We start from the raw sequence: 24,025 nt of genomic DNA, 5'->3' as shown, positions 1-24,025 counted from the left end.
TCATCATCTACGGTATTGTTTAGAAGAGGTGGTAATAGGCAGGTACTACTGACCCTTAGTATCAGCCAGAAAATCATGAACCAGTAACCTAAGAATATTGTTATTTTTAATTTTATTATCTTTAAGTGGTTGTACAAGGAAGCTGCCATCTAACAAAGCAGTTTATGAATAAAATATATCTCCATCAATGTCACCCCTTTGAACATTCTCACCCTAATCACACCTCCCTTAATTTTGTAAGATATGTATTAAAATCTTGACTGTATTCTCCCCCTCTTCTCCTCCTCATTCAACTACCCCTTTTCCTTTGACCACACCTACCCCTTCTGGGTACCCAATTCCTGTTGTTTCATTTTGTTGAAATTTGATTTTTGCCTTTCTAAGGAATTACAGTGCTTGAGATTGCCAGTGAGTCTACATTATATCAGTTAATACATTTATATGCACTTGTATACCATCCACACATTTACTTATAATTACAAACTTCCTCTAGCTCCAATATATAAGGGAAAGCCTGCATCCTTCCTCTCTCTGAGACTGACTAACCTCACTTAACATGATTTTCCAGGTCTTTCCATTTCTTTACAAATGGTACAGTATCACCTGAAACCATGAAGCTATTACAGGAAAGGGGAAGGGAAACATTAGAGCTCCTGGGCACAGATTGAAACTTTCTGAATAAAGATCCAGAAGCACAGTAAATCAAAGAAAGACTTGATAAATGGGATTTCATAAAACTTAAGAGTTTCTACATGGCAAAGGACATAGTTAACAAGCTAAAAAGACAGCCTACCAAATGGGAGAAGATTTTTGCCAACTACACATCAGACAATGGCCTAATATCCATAATATAAAGACAACTTAAAAATTAAACCCTAAAACAAAACTAACAACCCAATTAATAAATGAGCTAATGAGCTAAAGAGTCTTTACAGAAGAAGTAAAAATGGCCAATAGATACGTGGGGAAATGCTCAACATGTCTGGTCATGAAGGAACTGAAAATAAAAACAACATTGAGATTCTACCACACCCCAATCAAAATGGCCATTATCAAGAAACATCGATCATAGATCAAACTGGCAGGCACAGGAATGGCAAAGGGATCCATAGGGACATCTGCAAAACACGGATGATGTCTGTTGCATCCTGTCAGATCAATGGTATCTTATTATATAGTGATGCTAGCCTAAAAATGTAAGCATTAACAAACTCCTCAAAGAGAAGACAATGAAAGTGAAATAGTCTCACCCACCCCATCAGTCTCTATCCTTCTGGATTCCTTCTTTCCTACAAGTTTATGTAGATTTTGCCTTGTTTTTCATGTCAGGGACTTTAATTTCTGCACTACTGTACCGCTGGAGTCTAGGAGAGTACCACACAGATAGTGAACCATTGATACATGTTGAATAAAATGAATAAACATATAAATGAATTAATAAATCAAGTTAATTGATGATATGTTTCGGTTAATGTGATCAACCATCACTATTAAAACTACATAATTGGAAATCACATTTATAATGACTAGATAATAATTCCTGATTCCAAGCCTGTGAAGGCTAAGAACTATATTATATTCATTGTGTGTTTCTAAGCACCAATGTTAGATTCATATTCATAGTGGACTTGTTCTTGTTTATCTTAGCTGTTAATCATAAAAGCATTTTTCTCCATTCATTTGTTGACTTAATATTTCCAAACATATTTAATTTTATTATCTTAACATATTTCTCACACTCTGAAATAGATTTGTAAATACTATTATTCCAGTTTTGCATAAGGGAAGAACTTAATTCAAGATAGTCAAATGAATTTTTCTATAATGAAAAAGATAGGCAATGAGCTCTTAATCAATCTCTAATTATTTATCTCACACATAGGTATTGAATGTCTTCTCCACATCTGGCTCCATCCTTTGTTCAGGGAGTAAAAGCATTAAAAAAATAGCTCCTAAATGTGAAGCTGTTTCGTTCAAAGAGAAGACATGTGTATCTATGTAGATCATTTCCAGTGGCACACATGCATAATGAAAGCCTAGAATCCAGAGACTATTTCAAAACCACACCAATCTCACTGGTCTAGTCTGTCTCCTATAGTGAACAAGTTCCTGGACCTTATATTTTTTAATTCTTTAAAATAAAAACAGGAATACTACACATTTTATATATAGATATAAAAACTAAGTCATGTGGTACCAAGCCAGCTGCTTAGTAAGTACTTAATAAATGCTAATGCTACTCTAAATGCTGGATAGATATTTCAGGTGCAGTGTCAAATCAGTATAAAGCAACTAAATACAATATAGAAAAATAAAATATTATGAATTCCCAGAGGAACCCATAGTTTATCAATTATATATGATAAAAAGAGGAGACACCCTTCAGATATATCATAAAATGCAATGACTATGTGAAGGAACTCTAAGTAGAGGAATATTTTTATAACTTGGGAATAAGGCTATGAGGAAAACAAAACAATTTCTGGAAGGGTTAGAATAGGATAATATCAAGAATAAGTGCCTATTCTAAAATAATTAATCTAGTATTGACCAGGTAGTTAAGAAGAATCCACTGATGGTTAACACAAGAAGAATACTAGGATGGAATTTAATCCAGGTGTTACAACAATATGCTCTAAGAGTATCATGAACGTTCCTTGGTATGGGAACATTGAAAGTTGAGTTGTAGGTCAACATAAAGAAGCCAGTCTAGGGAAGAACAAATGATGTGAAGACTGGAAATAGAAATGAGAAAAGATTTTTTAAAAAAGCATCAGATGCACAGGGTAAAATATAAATGATTTGAATTATACATGTGAAATAAGGGAAAGCAATAACTAAAAGATGAAAACGAGATTTAGGAACTGTAGTGATAATTTAAGTATAGGTTAATTATACATAACATGAATATTTAAGAAAAGAATCTGGTTGAGAGGGAATGGAGCAGAAGGCAAAGATAAGGCAGATAATTAGTCTCGGACCTTGGTCCTTTCTATGTGCAGCAATCCAGCATAGATACAAATTCTTTAAGGTTTAATTCTAAATAAAAGAAGAATATAAATAAAAACACATAGTGATAAACAAGTTTGCAAATGTCAAAATCTGAAATCAAAGTCTATACTAGGATAATTCCATTGCCAAGGTCTAGTGAAGCATTTACCATCATAAGTCCAGAGCCAAAGCCCATGTAAATACTCAACAAATACAATCACATGTAGACACAAGCACATTTAGAAGTTACATAAAAACAGTATAATGTGTCTCTGTGAATGTGGGCATATCTGTTTGCTTTGAACAGTAGTGTTTCAGGTATGCCATATTTATCAATCATTGCAAAATCTTTTATTTGGTGAGATTTGATAATCCCCTGTTCATATGACCAAATGACTTTACCAAAGGACTTCAAAAAGAATTTTATTATGCCTTTCCTGCCAAGGAATTTAAAACTAGAATTCTTATTTGGTGCTTGTCACGTTTAATGATAATAATCACCTTCGATCCATCAAAGTAATTTCATATGCATGCAAGCGACAGTCTTTCTCTTAAAATTCTGATAAATTTGTTGTGATACAATTGCATTGACTAAGCAATTAACAAGTAACAGCGCTGAGATTGCAACCATAGCATAAACAACAAAGCAATTTAAAGTGACAGAGCTGTCAGGTAAGGGAATCTCATTTGACACTTACCCAGTTTTAATATCTTACTATTTGTGTTCTGGGAATAATGTAAATGAAGCATGAGAATAGGTTTGGTGCAAAGTTGTTGCGGGGTTTTTTGTTTTGTGTGTGCATACTTTATCATTTCCCAGCTAGTGATTATGCTGAAGAATTATAAAAGCTTACAATGAAATGAGGTTTACCTTGCCAAGTACTTATGAAAGTGTACATCAAATGCAAGCTAAGATTCAGGTGGAGAACACAAGTTCACCTTTTTAAAAAAACAACTCTTGGGCTGCATGATGGATGTCATAATCTATGCAAGATTTGTTTAATACAATGGAGCCAACTTTTATAATAAAAAGGCGTCAGGTTTGACATTCATACACTAAAAATAATCTCACCCATTGTGTAGGCTTCACATTGACACGTATCACAAAACTCATTGGGAAAAAATACTTTCTCTTGGGTTGTGTATAATGTGTTCAGAGGAAAGTTTATTCTAATTGCATTGTAGATATAACTTTTGCCTCAACTAAGTCTACATTCCCAGCTATGCGCCGCACATTCTGTCCTCAAGTAACTAAGTCCAAAGACAATTTTGACCACAGTGGAAACAGTATACCTCTTCTTCCACTTTGCTGAGAGAAGGTTAAGATTTATAGGTGACATTACACTGATAGAAGTTTCTGCAGACAAGAGAACTCAAATTCATTGCTTTTCACATCCTCTGCTAAAGCATAAATAGATGTTCCAAAGAGGCTTGAGCATACCAGATGTAAAAACTGGGTCACACTACACTAACTGACCTCCAATTAACAGGAACCTATAATTGGCTTCAGCCACAGTTAGGTGTGAGAAATAACTTTCCTGATTTTAAGAAGTAGCCAAAATGTTCCTTATGCACTTGATGAGCAAACTAGCAGGAAATACAAAAGGGAATGGACCACTGTCAGAGACAAGAGCCATCTTTTCCCTCTGCTTGAGAAACTCTCTATGTCTGGAAGAGAGAAAGAAAATCTATAAAAACTTACCAAGAATGTATTTGGGAGCTTGATCTTTGAGAATGATGGCTGAAAGGGGACACTTCAGCAAACAGAGCATTAGAGTCACAGGTGTTATCCATCTAGGAGGACCCTTTGCTTCTGTTAGCTTATAGGAGAATTTGATAAATATTCAGACTTCTCAGATAAAAATACTAAAAAAGATAAGACTCAGGATATGGTTCAGCAGTAGAACACAAATGGAAGGCCTTGGGTTCAATCTACAACTCTGGGAGAAAAAAAGGCAAAGTTCATACCTCAAAGAAATTTAGTTTAATGACTCTTTAGAGTAGTTCATCTCATTGTTTTTCAATATACATATATATATATATGTTTCATATATAATTCTTATTGTACCTTAAAATCTATTTTCCTTCAGTGAAAGATTAATGTGTGATAAAAATAAAAGGAAAAATTTGAATTTCTTCTATATCTGCCACAGTTTGTTTTACTGCAATAGAGAAAGTTCAGGGATATGGAACACAGGTCAATGCAAATGAAAAAGTTACATGATAGTCAACAACATGATAGTCAGAATTTCCATCTTTTGAGGGTGGTGTTATCAGATTCTTGTGAACAGTCCATAGCAAAAATATGGAATATAAATTACAAACAAAAGCCATGAGACCTGCCAGCAAGCCCAGAAGTCAGCAAAGGAGAAAAAACAAACCACCTATTCTCCAGAGACAAACTTAGAATTTAAAAGTAAGGAACTGTGGTAAGTAAGGGTAGTTATTGACATGGATATTTTAAATATTTAGATTATTGATCAGAAATTTCTCTCACACCAAGATGTTCAAAACTATTAAAAACAGACAATTATTGCTATAAATAGGATTTTTTCCTGTCATGAAATGATTTAAAGAATTATATAGTAAGCATCTTTAGTATATTTAAATTTTTTTATGGGATCATGGGGTCTGAAAGCTGGGACTGGGCGCTGTCCTGAGCTCTTCAGCTCAAGGTTAATGCTCTTCCACTTGAGCCACAGCGCCACTTTCAGCTTTTTCTGCTTATGTGAGGAATCAAACCCAGGGCCTCATGTATGCTAGGCAAGCACTCTACCACTGAGCCACCTTCCCAGCCCCAAACATTTTTTTTCTTTAAACAGGTATTTCATCAAATGTATGTAAACCCATAAAAAAGTTCTAGAAAAAGTATTTACATTATGGATTTCCTGTAGAAATAAATTTGATTTCTAATTTTTTTAAGACAAATGTGGTCCATGTACCTCAGAAGCCATTGGGTTATAGGTAGTTCTGACTATGATATTTTATCTGATGTCTCAATAAATATCTTTATTTTGTCTGGGTCTACATGCATGGGTAAACACATGAAGGTATGGACCATGATATTTAAATAGCCAGAAAAGAAATCTCGTCTAGGTAGTGAATAGCTTCATTTAATTGAATCTCCCCTTGGTGTCAACAGGCATACAAGAAACATCTATGAAAATATATTCAATTAAACTGAACACTCTATCCCAGGGCCAGCTGGAAAAATAGATCAATTTACTTCATGTGGATTTTTTTCCTTATGAGAAATATCTGCACTGCTTTTTTGTGGTCATTGTCATAATAATTCCATACTATACAACTGAATTCTGACCAAAAGAAGTATCCTCACTTTCCTGTGAGTTTCACTAGGGCCTCTCTACTTAAGAGACAAGAGTGACCACTTCTAGGTCATAGACTGGGTAAAAGTTTAGCAAGACCAACTCAACAAATAAGCTTGGCATGGCAGTTCATGACAAGTATAATGCCAGCTACTGGGAGGCCGTACATGAGAATTGAAATCTGAAGCCGATATTAAATGAAAGAGTGAGGCTCTATATAAAAATGATGTAAAGCACAAAAAGAAAAAAAATGTAGAGGTATGGTTCAAGCAATAGAACACTAATGAAGTAAGTGTGAGGCTCTAAGTTTGAGCCACAAAACAGCCCCAAAAAATTAACTAGCATTTAACAATGTAATAAGTGATGATAGCCAGTAGAGCAGGAAACTAGATTCTTTGGTATCAAGATCCTGAATCTTTCCATATGTAGTGGTCAGTGCATTCCCTTGAAAAAGGAGCATGCAAAGATAGCATCCTAGAGGTTGTTTGTAGGTGTTTAATAACACACGCTGTGAGAACCCCCTGGAGAACTCAGCGATTAGTGAAGTTTCTGTTCTTTCTCTTCATAGCATGACCTCTAAAACTTCCCAAGCCCAAGGACTTATAGGAAGAAAATTAATCACACAATCTCATTAACATGGGATTAAGCAATTCTTTCTCCCTGTATTTTATTTAAGAGTGCTTCACAAAAGTGAAACTTCAAAGTAAGAGATAACTTGTAAATTATGGTATTTTTGTGTCCATCCCCGGGGAAGATCTGGTCAGCAAATGCATGTTTGGTCAGTAATAATACTTGATAAGAAGGTCCTCTTTTATCACCTGATTACAAATCCCCTCTTGAATGATAAATATATTAGACAGTAAAGAGTTGATTGAATTGGAACTTCGGGGAGCTTTTCATCCATGCAATTTTTATTCATCCTATGAATTTTTGAGCATCTGTTTTACTTGATGTCATAGCTCAGTGGTTCTAAAGAGTGGATGATTTTGCTCTGGCAGACATATGACAATTTCTAAAGACATTTATTATCACCACATGTGAAAACACTATTGGAATTTAGTAAAGTGCTGTCCATCCTGTAATATATAAGACAGCCCCCTACAACAGAGAATTATCCAGCCAACAATATTAACAGTGCCTGTGTTGATATGCCCTGCTCCGGAAATTTAATAGTAGTTATATTTGTTAGCATTATGTTACTGTAACAAAACACCTGAGATAATCAATACATAAAGAGAAAAGGCTTACTTTGTCTCATAATAATCTTGGAAGATTGCATTCATAGTCATCTATAGAATGAAGTCCTGTGGTAACACAATACATTATGGTGAGAAGTGCAGAAAAGGAAGGTGTTTAGTGCATAGCAGCTGGGAAATGGAAGAGAAAGAAATAGTATGGGCCAATGTTGCAGTATCTCCTTCAAAGTTATGCCTCCCATGTTCTAACTTACTCAGTCTAGGTGGTCCAGTTATTTCCCACTAGCTCCATGCACTGAGAACCAAGTTTTCAATGCATGCTCCCAACCATAGCAGTCAACATGACAAATCATTGTTTCTTTGGTTATTGTTTCCCACTGTGAATTCAGAAGGGCAGTTTAAGATTGTCTAGCTGCCACCTTGTACCCGATGGAAAAGTAACATTAGTAGCTATATTAATAATTCATTATATAAAACTAAAGACACTAACAATTATTGTAGACTAAATGCTACATAATGTTATATGTTATACATTATTAGGCACATTCATATCTCTCTCAGTAGAGGGTGTATGTTCTTTCTTATTGAATAAACACCATTTCAGGTCACTATAATCATGTCTTTGAAGACAGTATTTTAAAAACACTACATATAGGGTCTGTATAAAGTGTGGTACCATTTTTTCTAATCCCTTTGATTCATAGCAGACCTGTAAGTATCAATTTTGTTTGGCCACACAATTGTTTGTTAAATCCTACCAAGTTGCCAAGATATTTGGTATTTCTTTCTTAGAGGCAAAGGACTTCCTCCCCTCAATTGTCAGACAACTTTTTACCCTGTCTCCATGAACTATTGCTTAGAAAAAATACTTTACATACAATTTGCCTTTTAACATACAGTTCAACATGTGTCCTTTGTTTCTTTGTAGCAGATCCAGGACACTTACTGACCAACATCATGGGTCAAAAATTCTTCATTAGAACACAAAGAAAAGGTAAGAATGGAAGTTCCAGGCAATAAGAATTTAATTTGAGACAAATTCTATGAACTTATAACTACTAAAGCTTGGGAATAGATAACAGATGTATTTCATCCATAATTGGGTTGACGGTATAGATAAATAATAGATAAGTAGGATATGGATTGACAAAGAAGGAGACAGATACTTCAATGGATTTTTATGTTTGTGGATTGTTAGGAATGTTTACTTCAGTACATGACACAACTAGGAACACTAAGTATCTTGACCTTGAATGAATAAGTCTAATGACAGGAACTTCCATCAGGATAATAAAAGGATATTCATATGTTTGACTACAATGGGCTTCAGAACACAAACTTTCTAGAGGAGCACTAGGGATTTAATCCTAACTACACGGGAGAAAAGCTTGAGTGGCTTTGACAAATCATTTGATCTTGTGAGTTGCTTTATTTATCTAAAAAGTGGGATTCATTATAATTCCAGCCTCCTTGGTTTAAGAATTAAGAGACTGTAGTGAGTTTAAAAACATAGAAAAGTGCCTGATACAAAGTTAGTCTAAGTAAGTGTGGTGATAGAAGGGTCATGACTCAAACAGGATGGGAAATTGGGAAGAGGTTGAGCTTTATCAATGTTAGTTTAACAAAATAAGTTTACAATTCTAAATAAGTAACGCAAGAATTGGGGGAAATGCTCAAGGGTTGTGATGCTTGCCCTGTAAGCACAAAGCCTTGACTAGAGTTTGAGGGACATGTGTATGTACAGAAAATTAAGATACTTGAGGAAATTGAGAATGATAGATGTATAAGAGAGTTTCAAACACATAAGAGAGATAGAGGTAGTGGACAACATCATTATTTTTTACTAATTATCCTTGAATTAGACCCTCCTCAGGATTTAGAGTGCAAATTGACTCAGACCTTAAATGAGCCAAGCACTCTAAGATTGGAGGTAGCAATCTGTTTTTGAGCACCTTTCCCTCAGTGGTTTACTATGCATTCTATAGCTTAATAATCCATGAGCTCCGTGGTTCTTAGGGGCCTTTCCAGTGTTCAACCTCCAGTGATAAATGAGAATCACTAACCAAAGTGTACCCTGTGGAATTTGAAAATGACAATAACAAAAATATCTAGAATAATTTGTTAGTATTTTAAAAATTCCTTTAAGAAAACACTAGAGGGGACTGGGAAGGTGGCTCAGTGGTAGAGCGCTTGCCTTGCATGCCTGAGGCCCTGGGTTCGATTCCTCAGCACCACATAAGCAAAAAGAAAAAAAGCCAGAAGTGGCGCTCTGGCTCAAGTGGTAGAGTGCTAGCCTTGAGCTGAAGAGCTGAGGGACAGCACCCAGGCCCAGAGTTCAGTCCCCATGACCAGACCCAAAAAGAAAAAGAAAAGAAAACACTAGATTAAACAGTGGGATTTATTGGCGCCTTAACACTAATAAAAATTGATACTCTCTAAGAAAACTGAGGCATATTTTATGGCGCTTTGCACATGTACTCAATCAGTGCATCTTTCAGAGTGTTTTTCTGATGAATACTCTCTATTTTTTTTTTATTTGTGAACATACTGTACAGAGGGGTTACAATTGCATGGGCAGGATAATGCGTACATTTCTTACCAAGCATTGCAGCCTCCTCCTTTGGTTTACCCTTCACATCCCTTCCCAGCCACCCCCCTCCCCCCCAATCCCAACCCTTCTCCTTCCCCTCCCCTTCCCCCCCGCACCGACATTGTAAAGCTCGTTTTGGACTGACAACTTGTACTTCTCGTTGTTGCATCAGGTCCACCTGTATCCTTAAACAACTGGTTTTTCCCCATCTCCTCCACAAGTTATACTGACATCAAATATAGTGAAAGCAGGGGTTATACTGTGGGGGAGGGACATACAAAGCAACAAAGAGATAATCTTATAAATGCGTTAGAAACACATGCATGAAAGAAAAAACATTAAAATACATATCTAAGGGTTAATTTTCCTGATATCACATTATCTGACCTTTTCCACTTGACTCATACATATATGAATACTCTCTAGGAAACACAAGGAAGACATGTTTTTGAGTCAGAGAAGTAACTAAAGGTCAGAATCAGGCAAGTGTTGCTGACTCACACCTGTAATCGAGCTACTCAGGAGGTTGAGATCTGAGGATAGAGGTTCAAAGCCAATTCAGGGCAATCATGCCCAATTAATCACCAGAAAACAGGAACTGGCACTATGGCTCAAGGTGACAGAGCACTAGTCTTGAGCAAAAAAGCTGAGAGCCCAGGTCCTGAGTTCAAGCCCCATAACCAACAACAACAACCAAAAAGATCAGAATCAAAGAAGAGTTGCTGATAGGATCCAAGGGTCAAACTTCTCTCTACAATTAGCCATGTCTATATATTTAAATGTTCCTTTCTAACAACTGGTGAATGCTTCTCATCTGTACATGGAGCTAATATTGTGTTCAGAAAATCATATGATTTACTCTTGGCAAGTATAGGACTGTATTTTACTCTGTGAACATCCTGTACACTCCACATTTAAAAAAAATGATTTAATTGAGAAAATGCAGTTTTATTCTATTTTTTTCCTACTTTAAGGCACTGAAGTTTGTGTTTGGAGGTGATTCACTAAACAGTATTAGTGTCAGGCATTAGAAAATTGAATTTCAGCTGAGGACATGAAAATATGTGTATGAGTTATGGTGATAATAAACAACATTTCAATTAATTTATTTAAGTATTTTGCAATTTTCATTTCAAAGCAGAAGGAACAATATGGAATGCTGAACAAAAAATTAATCTATTCATATAATACTCATTAAAATACAGGAGAATTCAATCTGCCTCCCCTAAAAGTACTGTTCAAGCTGTGTTAAAGCCAATACCAGGAGTTTCATGAGTTCTATAAAGTATATGAAGGGAATTTAATGAATGCTAATTAATCAAAGGAATACTTAGTTCCACTTCCAATTAACTTCCTCAATGAATGTCATAAGAGAGAATATGGATGCCTAAAGACAAGTCTATTATTTATTTAGGCATTATTTATTTATGCCCCCAACTACATCCTGAAATAATTGATTCAAACCACAATGCATGTAATCAATACAGGAAAACTATTTTCAAAAACACAGAAAAAAACTGAGCCAGGCAGTGAGTGGGAAGGGAGAAGAAAAGGAAGGTAATTATAGAATAAAAACCAAGATAAAGGAAGTTATCACACCAGAAAAAGTTCAGCTTTGAACTTCCTGGCCATTACAGAGCAGTAGACCAAATTCATCATAGCTCTAAACTCAGAAAAAAAAATCTCAAGGGCTCTCATAGCAGACATTTGAATAAAGGTATGGTAATGTTCTTAGTTGCTGTTTTATTTCAAATGTTATCTATGTAAGACCATGACCCCAAGAGCAAACATAGATATAATCTTGTTCTGTAATACATAGCCCAATAAGTACTAATCTAAGATAATACAAATGTAAAGTTTAAAAAGTAATGTATGGTTGATGTGTCTTTTAGAGCCTCCTACTTGATTATTAAGTGTGTATTATGATATTCAGTATCATCTGAACATGGAACAGGTGATAGGTGACTGAAACACGGGGAAGTTGTCAAGTATCTGAAGTTTATAGATTCTGGATCATCCACCGAGGCCTGCCCTGTAGACATTGTGTCCACTGACACTGCTGTCATAAGGTTAAATCTACTTTATAGAAAAAAAAGTAGTTCCTGATATATGGCAAATCAAGTGTAAGTTAATAATGTCAAATAACCCTTCCAAGGAAGGCAGGCTATATTGATTTTACCAGGAATGTAGATCAGCCTCAGAGAGGTTTTGTGATTTCTTTGTGGGAGAGTTAGGGCAAGGGTTGACCTCCTGGTGTCAACAAAAGCTGGACTGGCTGGCTCAATTTATTGTGCCAATTGATTACATTGAATAAAGGTTTTTATTCTAGACATGAGAGAAGTTACTTTAAATTTTTTTCTCTACCCCTATCAATGTTCTAAATATAGAAATGTACCCGATGTCCTTGAATAAATAGTTAATATTACAGTGATTTGGAACTTGGAGATATTAGGAGACATTAATTTATTCCAATGAACATATACTATACCACTTACCTGCTCCAGGTTCTGTATCAGCTCTGAGGATTAAAACAAAAACAAAGACAACTAAACAGTGTCTGACTGTACAAGGACCAGCCATCAAGAAATATGTATACAAATTAATATCTTAATTTCAGCTACAATATTTCAAAAGAGAAATGGACAGTGTCGGAAGAGCAAATAAATCAGAAGAAATATTGTCAACACGTACTGTTCAGGACTTAATGAGTCTGTGAATAGTTTCTCTAAGAATTGTAGGAACTACTGCATCTGAGTGCAATAAATATTTTTGGAGCAGTTATTATATTATAGCCCCAAGCTAGCACTGTGGGGTATAGAGATGAATAAGATCCAACCTTTGCACTTCATAACCCCAAAATCCAGTATAAAGATATGCTCTAGCTATCACCTAAAGACAAATTCAGTAGTTGCCTTGAAGAGAGATCACAATCCACTCATAAGGTTCAGAGGATGAAAGGCTGTCACAGTCAAAATGATCAGAAAGTTTTATGAAGAAAGAGACTTTTATGACAGGAATTAAAGAATGCATATGTAGAGTACTATAGGAAGAGAGAGAGAGAGAGAAGGGTATTTTAGTGAACAGAAATGCAAAAGCAAAGAAGATGTCATGAGGAAATGTAGGCTCCCAGCAGCTGCTGGTAAGCACGAATGAAGGACAAGTGTAAGTTAATAAGGGGCATAAGGCAGGACAGGTGGGTTACAGGAGACTATTAGATGCCAGACTACAAACTCTGCTCTTCATTCAGTACATGATGGGTTCCCACTGGAGACTTTTGATCGGGGAAGTGACATGAGAAAAGGGGAGCTTTAAGAACCTTCAACTCTGTAGGTGATTTCTTTCAATGATCTGAAGCCAAAGTCAATCAGACCGGCTGGTAGTCCACATAAGAGGTAATAAGGGCCTGAACTATGACAGTTGCAATGAAAATGAGGAATTAGTAAAGATGGTGAGCTCCGAACCCATTAGGAATCACCCGCAGTAACTGATCTGAACACACTGGCAGTGACACCTCCATTAACTCCATTACATCCTGTCTCCAGGAGCTTGGAACTGATTGGTCCTAAAACAAATTGCTCCTCACACAAATGCAAGCTTATTCTGCCACCAACTGCTTGGCTGGATTCAACTGCGTAACTGCCTTCCACATAACTTTAATGTCATGTACTATATTCACTCAACTTGTTTTGCATTTTCCCCAAATTACGTAAATACTTTCTATTTTTTCTACTCCTTTCTCAAGTTTGTCTGATGAGACTTCTCCCTCCTCCTTCCCTATCTCCTTCTTTCTGTTTTGTTTTATTTATTACACTACTGGGGTTTCAACTCAGGCCCTTGAGCTTGCTTAGGAAAACGTTTTTACCACTTGAGCCATGCTTCTAGCCCTTTAGTTTCTTCTTAGCAAACTTTTGTTTTAATCAACTTAGGAGAAACCATCCCTTCTCTTCCCAATCCACAGATTAGAATGTAAATTGCAATATCATGTCTTGGAAGAGAAAAAAATGGAAAGAAATTGCATACTCCAGTAGTAATTAGTAAATAATAAGTATCTAAGAAAGGGTTTGGGAAGGTGGCTCAGTCGTAGAGTGCTTGCCTTGCATGCATGAGGACCTGGATTCGATTCCTCAGCACTGCATAAGAAAAAAAGAAAAAAAGCTGCAAGTGGCGCTGTGGTAGAGCTTAAGTGGTAGAGCACCAGCCTTGAGCTGAAGAGCTGAGGGACAGCGCCCAGGCCCAGAGTTCAGGCCCCATGAACAGACCAAAAAAAAAAAAAAAAAGAAAACCTGGACATTTGTAGTCTCTGATGAGCCTGTGACTTTTCACCACAACATGATCAGCAAGGCACGCTTTGTTACCAGAAAGTTTGCAACTACTGGTAAACACAACATAAGAAAGCAAATCTCCAGTGGTTAAGAATGTCAGTCAGCTTGGAAGCCTACTTCTTGAATTTGTACATGGGCACCGTGGCAGCCTGGTGCATCTGAGAAAGATATGCAAACTCTTTAAACCTGTGTCTCCTTGTTTAAAAATAAGAATAGGAGTTTTACTGACCTATTGTTCTTTCCTGAGGATGTGATGATCCATATAAAGCACTAGAAATTTGGCATGCTACCAAGCACATAATACTCAAAACTGTCAGCTGGTGTTCGATTATTAATTGAATAGCACGGAGCCTCTGCTGTCTTCTGATCCCCCAACAGTAAGTTCAGTCTAGTTTGGAATGGATCAAGATCTTTGCAACCCAGTGATTCAGAGTCAACATGCCTTGACATGTAGAATCTCAAATGTAATTTTATTTTCCCTTCGGGTTTGAAATAACTTTTATCTCCCTGGCCATTCATTTTTCTGTATCACTCAAGATGGCTAGAATCTCCACTTCCATCTATCATGCTAAGTAAAGTTCTTTTTTTAAAAATATCATTCAAAGATAACCTATTAACTCAAGCCAGCAGAAAGCTAAGGGGTTCCGTTTTTATTTTGTTTTAAATTTAGAAATAATCTCACATTCCATCAACTTCACATGACATTGCTTCACCTCAAGATAACATTTTGCTTTGTAACATCACAAAAATCGGATACCTTTTCTCTATATGCTATGTCAGAGCATCCTCTGTATCAGTTTTTCCCAAAACATATTCTACAGAAAGGTCCTCTGAGATGTCTTTTTCAAAAGTACTAAAAACAAATGCAGAAAATGCTGTATTCCCCATCCTTCCGCCCTTAGAGAATCACAATGAATGCTAGCATTTCAAAGACTCTTAAAAATCTCTTTGGAAAAAAGAGACATACCTAGCTGCTTTGCCCAGAGGGTTTTGTGTTAGTAGGCTTCTCATGGCTGTGACAAAATATGTGACATAATCAACTTGTAAGGAAGAAAGATCTATTTTTGGCTCACATTTTCGGAGATTTCAGCCCATGGTCTGTTGGCTCCATAATTGGCCTGTGATGTTGAAGAACGTTATGGCAGGTAGCTTGTCTTGGAGCAAAGCTGTTCACTTCATTTTGCCTAGGAAGTACCAAAGTAAAAAAAGGGAGGAGACAGGGTTCCATTACCCTGTCCCCTTACCTATTAACCACACCCAAAATGATTTGACTTCCTTCCACCTCATAGAGGTTCTACCAATAGCTGTATAGACTGCAGACCAAGCCTTCAATACAAGGCCTCTGTGGAACATTTAAAACATGAACTCTAACAGGTTTTGTTTTTAAGAAGTATTTTATTGTGAAATACTGTACAGAGGGGTTACAATTACATGGGCAAGATAATGAGTGCATTTCTTTTTTTTTTGGGGGGGGCGTCCAGTTGTGGGGCCTGAACTCTGGCCCTGGGCGCTGTCCCTCAGCTCTTCAGCTCAAAGCTAGCACTCTACCACTTGAGCCACAGCGCCACTTCTGGCTTTTTTCTTTTTGCTTATGTGGTGATGAGGAATCAAACCCAGGGCCTCATGCATTCAAGGCAAGCGCTCTACCACTGAGCCACCTTCCCAGCCCCTAATGAGTGCATTTCTTATCAAGCATTGTTGCCTCCTCCTTTGTTTCCCTTCCCATCCTTCCCATCCCCCCCACCCACCAAAGTTGTACAGTTCATTTTCGACATAACATCTTGTATATCTCATTGTTGCAATGGGTCCACCTGTATCTCTATTTAAACAATTTGTTTTTTCCCTTCCCTTCCACAAATACCAACATAAAATACAGTGAAAGCATGGGTTATACGGTGGAGAAGGGACATACAAAGCAACAAAGAAATATCTTATAAATATGTTAGACCTTTTTTTAATAACATGTTTAAAGTTACAAATAAAATTAACATGCAGAAAAAGGGATGTTTTAGAAGTCGGGACTTACATTTTAATTGTCAATAACAACCTTTTGAAGTACTCTTTAAATTGAGTGAACGCCTAAGAAATAGTTTAAGAGATTGAAAGCAGTCATTTATTTCTTCAATCCCATCCACCATTGATCTTTTTATTTATTTTTTTATTTTTAGTCGTTGGGCTTGAACTCTAGGCCTGGGCGCTATCCCTCAGCTCTTCAGCTCAAGGCAAGCGCTCTACCACTCAAGCCACAGCACCACTTCCGGTTTTATAGTGGTTTATTAGAGAGAAGAGTCTCTTGGCCTTTCCTGCCCGGGTTGGCTTTGAACTGTTGTCCTCAGATCTCAGTCTCCTGAGTAGCTAGGATTACAGGCGTGGGCCACTGGCAGCCAGCTACCTCTGATCTTTCTAAGAGATTGCTGTTCCTGAAATGGTGGAAACAAATTATAACTGGTGACCAAAATTTAATTAAAAATTAGCATAGTGAATATTTTATGGATTGACTTTGCAGACTATTAGAGAAACCATTTTTAATTGTTGTCTTGAAATCTCAGGAGAGCCATCAGCAGCAAATGTCCAATTTATTTTTCATTTAGCACTAGTTGTTGAAGAAATTTCATACCTACTGTGTTCTTGGGCTTTCTTGATACTTGAGACTTCCTCACGTCTCAAATTAATTATGTAGCTCTATGTCACTAATCATGAATTATGGAAAGGGACATCAGGATGAATCAATGAGATCCCTAAGAAATGTTAACTTTAATCTTTTGTGATCCTTAGGAATTGATACATATAAAATAGTTTTTCTTTCCAGCCTAGCTAAGTACAACATTTGCTATGAACTCAAAATTACATGTCTGCCAAAGCATCTCAAATTCTCCAGAGCCAATAAATTAAAATGAAAAACAAATGAGTGCCATTAATTTTAATATCAATAGTGCCTGTTACTAAATCCCCATGTCATAAAGATCAGTAAAAGGACTTCTTCAAGTTTTCCTCAGCTTCTAGCCTGAGTCCACCTGAAATTGAGAAATAAGTATGCAAAAAGAAAAATAGAAACAACTGTATAAAACGCCCTGAATGTTGAATAAGAATAAGACATTTAGAGTATAGATGGAAACACTTTAAAACCTTCAGACCTGAAAGAAATGTAGACAGAACTGTCCAATGTTGCAACCTTTTCAAAGTAGTACAGAGTTTTATCTGGAATTTTGGTAAGAAAAACATCATTCCTTCACATTTTCAGATGCTATTTATTTTGGGTATTACATTGTAATTCCTATGAAAACTTAGGGTGATTTTCGATTGTATTCTAAAGTTTATTCACTCTTGTTAAGTCATTCTTCATTTGCACATTCTGTGACCTAATAAAAATGAATATTTTCATGTTAAAAATGACTATATATTGAAAAGTATCCTACTTTGTGTTGCAAAATTACTCAGTTACTTAAAATTAGACTTAAATACACAAAAATTGGTTTAATCAATTTCCCAACACTCTCAGAATCCACTTACTATAGATTCAGTACTAAATGGCCTATTTTAAATAAGCCTGTCTTAAATAGGTCATTTAGTTTAGCTAGCTCAGATTCACTTTTGCTTTAAAATAGTCAATTTTATCTAGTAATCAAATAAATGGTAATTATTAATATTTTTACATTATAGTTATTATGATTCAATAATATATCTTATTAAATTTAGTTGGACATTTAGTTGGCTATGCGATGATGCATACATTATCAAACTTCTTCGGCCCTTGACAGAATCATGATTCATACTTCAGGCTGTCCACTTTCACCTGGTATTTTCTCCAATCTTCCATTACACTTGACTCCCTAGACACCATCCTTATCCCATGCTGCCCTGGGGTGTTATTTCTCTGGAGAAATATAACTCATAGCTGCATTCCTCCTCTACAAACTTAGGAGCAATATCTTGTGTACACAGTTGTCTTTTAAGGAGTAATATCTTGTGTACACAGTTGTCTTTTCATCTTTCTCTCAGATTCACAGAAAAGTTCCCCTTCTTTCTCTAAATTTAATCCCTCCATTTCATTTCTCCATAACTCTTCTCAGTTTCTTTAGGGCAAGATTGTCCCACTTTATTAAGGCTTTCTTCCCTAATCCAGATTATGAACTTGATGTCTAGTTCTTTATCTCCATTACTTTCAAATGCCAACAACATTTATATAACAGAAATGGGTGCCCCAGAAAGCTTCTAACAAAACACAGATTATTATTCTCTCTCACCAAGGCATGAAAATAGAATTAGTAGCACTAGAAATATTTTTGGCTGGAAGTGGAGCTGTGGCTCAAAGTGATAGAGCGCTAGCCTTGAGCTGAAGAGCACAGGGACAATGCCCAAGCCCAGAGTACAAGCCCCATGACTGACAAAAAAAAAAAAAGAAAAGAAAGATTTTTGTCATTAGCTGACTTTTTTTTATTTGAAATTAGAGGTGGAAGTGGAGATAATGCACAAGTAAAACAGAAAATCAACAATTCTCTTACTCTACTCCAGAGTAAAACAGTTAAAATTGAGTGTGAGAATACCAGAACAAAGCCAGCAAACTGCCATTCAATCGCACTTCATCATCTTTTTTTAATTTAATTTTATTGTCAAGGTGATGGATGGAGGGTTACAGTTACATACATAGGGTAGTGAGTACATTTCTTGTAGAACTTCTTAGCTTTTCCCTCATTTTTCTCCCACTTTCCCTCCGCACAAATCCTCCCCCACCAAATTGTACAGTTTATTTCCAAAATATTGTCTTGTGAGTATTGCTGTTGCATTGTTTCCCCCCTTCATCCTTTGTCTCACCATTTTGTTTTTCCCCTTCCCTTCACTAATTCAGATAAACATATAAACAATACCCAGGGTACAAAAATCAAATACAGTGATAACAAAGAGAAAACCATAGGTGTGTGTGGGGGAACAAAAGAAAAAAGAAATCCTATGGTACATTAAAAACAGCAACAACAAAGAAAAGAAAAACCTCTTGTTTTCATATCTTGGAGTTCATTTCGCCTAGCATCATCTTATATGGTCATATGTACATAGCTATTGACTTATTCTGCTCATCTGCTAGGACTATCCTAGACATAATTAATTATTACAAATGAAGGAAAACAAGGGATTTATGTTTCTTTGGGTCTGGCTTACTTCATTTTATATTTTTGCTTCTTCCATCAGAAAGAATGATATTATCCTGTTCATAAGGAAATGGAAAGACTTAAGGAAAAAATCATATTAAATAAAGTATGCCAGATCCAAAGAAACATTCATCATCTTTTGATCTTAAACAAGTAGCTAAATTTAAGTGGACCTCAGACTTTGCATTTGTATAAAAGGGGAGTTGTTCTATAACAAAGTTGGGAAGTGTTGGTGTTTGGGGATTTTTTTTTACCTGTAGTAACCGACCACCTATTTACAGATGAAGAACAAAGTTGGTGCCACAGGTGTTTAACCTGTGCATGCTCACAGAAATGTGCTTGATCAGAAGGGAACTTCCCCTGAGTTTCAGATCAGCCATTTCTATTCTGAAATTCCTAGTAAGTTTTTAATGAGAGAAAACAAAAGTTTCATTTTGCTTCGTGCTCTGATGATGTGCTCTGGTCCTCCTGATGATATTTAGTTAGACTAGTTGGGATCAGTATATTTTCCTTAGTGGAATAAATGAGAAGAGACAATGTCATAAGAAGGTCACTTCATATTTTAAGGAAAAGGGAAAAATCAAGAGGAAATAGTAGTCATTAACATATGCACACCAAATGTTAGAGTACCCATGCTCAATAAACAAAAACTTCTGAATTTCCAAACACTGATAGACTCCAGCCCAGTAATAGTGGCAGATTTCAAAATTTGATTTTGATCAACAGATAGGTAGGTCATCCACACAAACAAAAAATTAACACAGAAACCTCAGAAATAACCCTACTGGCCAAATAGATTTTTTAATTTTTTTATTGTCAAAGTGATATACTGAGAGGTTATAGTTATATAAGTAAGGTAATAAATATATTTGTTGTCAAACTTGTTACCCCTTCCCTCAATTTTTCCTGCCTTCCCTCCGCCCCCCGCCCCAGCTCCCACCCCCAAGTAGTACAGATCACTTCCAACATATTGTCTTATGTATATCTCTGTTGCCTTGGTTCCTCCTTATCCTTTATCTCATCATTCTGTCATTCCCCTTCCCTTCCCTAATTCAAATTAACATATATACAATACCAGGATACCAAAATCAAATACAGTGACAACAGGGGATATGCCATAGGGGAAAGAGCATACAAAAAAAAGCAAAAAATCAAATAGTACATCAAAACATAACAAAAACAGGGGCTAGGAAGGTGGCTCAATAGTAGAGCGCTTCCCTTGCATGCATGAGACCCTGGGTTCAATTCCTCAACACCACATAAGCAGAAAAAGCCAGAAGTGACACAGTGGCTCAAGTGATAGAGTGCTTGCCTTGAGCTGAAGAGCTCAGGGACAGCACTCAGGCCCAGAGTTCAGACCCCACAACCGACAAAAAAATAAAATAAGAAAAATAAAAAAACAACAACACCAAAGTAAAGCCTCTAGTGTCCATGTCTTGGAGTTCATTTCGCCATAGCTAGGCCAATAGATTTAACTCAGTATTGCACCTGTAAGCTGCATGATACACATACTTCTCAAATAGTCCAGGGAAAATTGTCCAACAATAAAACATATTTGTATATGTGTTAGGATCAGTGATTAGGCCATTGGTAAGCTCCCTTCCTTCCAACATCCCAGGAAGCCGTATTTCTTGTCATCAACCATGAAAGCATAATTAACAAGGTCTTTTCTACTGTAGAATAAAAGCCCATCATCCAGTAGAAAAGCTAAGCATTCCAATGAAAGGATTAAAATTCAAAGCCAATAACTGCTGTTTTCCTTTTGAAATGCTTCTATGCACAAAGAAAAAATAAAGTAACTTAAAAATAAATAGTCTAAATATGAAAGTATAAGGTAAAATTTTCTTTGAATAAATCAAGATCAGTGCCACCTAGTACCTAACAAAGGAAATGAGGAAGGTAGAATCGTTCCATTTTCAATACTGTTATACACATATTTTCTGAAGCTGGAAATTGCCTCTTGTTATTCTCTCAACGTCTCCATTGAACATATTAATATAATAATTTGGAACCACAAATTACTTAGAACTTTTGAGTTGTTCTTTTTTTAAAAAAATTTCTGTCTTAGGGCTTGAACTCAGTGTCTGTGTTCTGTTCCTGAGCTTATTTTGCTCAAGGCTAGTTGTCTACCACTTGAGCCACAGCTCTACTTCCACCATTTTTAGTAGTTAGAGATAAGAGTCTCAAGGACTTTCCTACCCCAGATTGGCTTCTAAACATGATCCTCAGATCTCAGCCACTAGGATTACATTCCTGAGCTACTGGCACCCAGCCTAATAGTCCTTTTTTTTTTTTCAAAGATTACCTTGAGAAGATTGTACACAATGTTTTCATATCTATTTATTGAAGCTGTACATTGAACTCGGGATAAGACATGGTATCTACACAATAACAAGATGGATGTGTTGATGTAAAAGTGCCAAATGTATTTGAGCCATATAATTTGTTTTCATATTTAGAAAGCAGTGGCATTCTTTTAAAGAAACTACTTCTGTAGCTCACATTTTTTAAATGTGAGCTCTCCAGAGATTAAAAGCTTTCTCTAGTCAAGCAGAAATAGAATAGAGTTAAAACATTTTCCTGACACAGTCCAGACTCGGCCGAGTTCAACAGAAAAGCTGTTAAGAAAGCCCATTCAGCAGTAATACTCTTCTGAGAAGATGTTCAAAATCTAAAATTATGACCCCAAGGTGAACTGAAAGCCACAGAGGCCTCTGCTTGTAATTACAGTTTCAAAAACATTTCAATTTAAGTACATTTTGGGAGCTTCCTAAGTGTGAATTATTTGTCAAACTACTACCATTTCATGTGTTTTAATGTATACTCAGGATGCTCACCATAAGTACCTTGCAGATCAAATACAATTTGGACATACTGATTCTAAATTTGACAAATACTGGTCCCTTCTGATGAGAGAGTGAAAAGGACAATCCTAACTAAATTAGACAAAAGAAAAATATTCCTTAGTAAGAAATTGCCCAGAAGTAATAAGACTAATCTGTGGTTTCACGTTAAGAATCTGGCAAACTAGTTTGCAAAGAAAAGTTGTATATGCAAAGGAGGATATTCTTAGGAGAGAAACACAAAGGTGTAATACCTATATGCATCTGATCATATAAAATATTTATTGAAGTGAACTCCAAGAAATGGAAGAAAGAGATGTTTTCTTTTCTTTGCTGCTGTTCTTGTTTACTTTTCCTTTTGTTTTGTTTGTTCATTTGTCTGTCTTTGGGAAAGTAAACGGGGACACAGAAATGGAGGGACAAAAGATGAACAAATGCAGCGGTGACAATCACTGCATACTATATTGAGAATGAGCTATACAACATGCAGGTGGAGACAAGAGGGAAAAACTGGGAAAATGCGAGGAAAGGAGTGACATTGTTCAAAAAAGAAACATACTCTTTATTTGACTTATATAACTGTAACCCCTCTGTACATCACCTTTAAAGTAACAAAAATGCATGAAAAAAGAAGCAAGAGTTTTAGAACAATAATTACTTAGAGGAAAGGGAAAAGTTGTATATGAAGTAGACAGCCTGCAAGTAACAAATTTAAAAAGTACCTGTTGATGTGTTGTTTAAACTCCAGACATGATTTTGTCTTCCCTGGTACTTCAACTACCTTATTAGCCAAACAGAGGAGGTATACACTTCTCCAGAGTTACCTTACAAAACTATATATGTTAAAAGAAAAAGAGTCATGACCCCCCCAAAAAGATCTCAGATCCACAAATCGTCAATTCAAGGCTCAACTTGTTATGTGAACTGAAGCCACTTAATTAGAGACAGAAACTTTCAATTGTTTTCTCATCTACAAGATGGTAAGTCTTCTACCTATTTTGGAAAATGAATATACACATCAAATGATTTCTTCTACTGGAAGGCTTATTTGTAAACAGTAATTTATTACCTTGGGGTTATATGACAAATATTTGAGATAGTATTTAGATATCACTGAAATTCCTAGTTTTCCAGGAAAGTAATTTATAAATGAAGACAACCGTGTAGTGTTTTTAAAATGTTAGAGTAATTAGAAATAATTGAAAGATGTATAAAAGTAGTGTTAAAAAAAAGTCAGCTTGATGGTCTGTTTATGCTTATGCATTTGAAACCAAAGAAAGCTGTAATCCTGAAACTGAGAAGCTGAAACAGAACCTTAACCAGCTAGCTATAGGAAAGTTGTCCTTTCTTGTAGGACTGTGTTTTGAGTCAGCTACAGGGCTTCCTTCCAACTCTTCCAGTTCAAATTCCTCTGTTCTGCATCTGTTTATAATGTCCTCTTTAGCACAAGGAGAGAGAGGTAGAAAGAGGGAGGAAGAGAAGAATGGAGAAAAGAAAGAAAGGAAGAAGGAAGGAAGGAAAGAAGGAAAGAAGGAAGGAAGGAAGGAAGGAAGGAAGGAAGGAAGGAAGGAAAGATTCAAGAAGGAAGGAAGGAAAGAATGAAGGGAGGGACA

This window comes from Dipodomys ordii, unplaced genomic scaffold, assembly GCF_000151885.1.
Source record: "Dipodomys ordii isolate 6190 unplaced genomic scaffold, Dord_2.0 Scaffold8, whole genome shotgun sequence".
NCBI classification, from domain to species: domain Eukaryota; kingdom Metazoa; phylum Chordata; class Mammalia; order Rodentia; family Heteromyidae; genus Dipodomys; species Dipodomys ordii.
The sequence above is the reverse complement of the archived record's forward strand: the minus strand, read 5'-3'. Positions refer to the sequence as shown.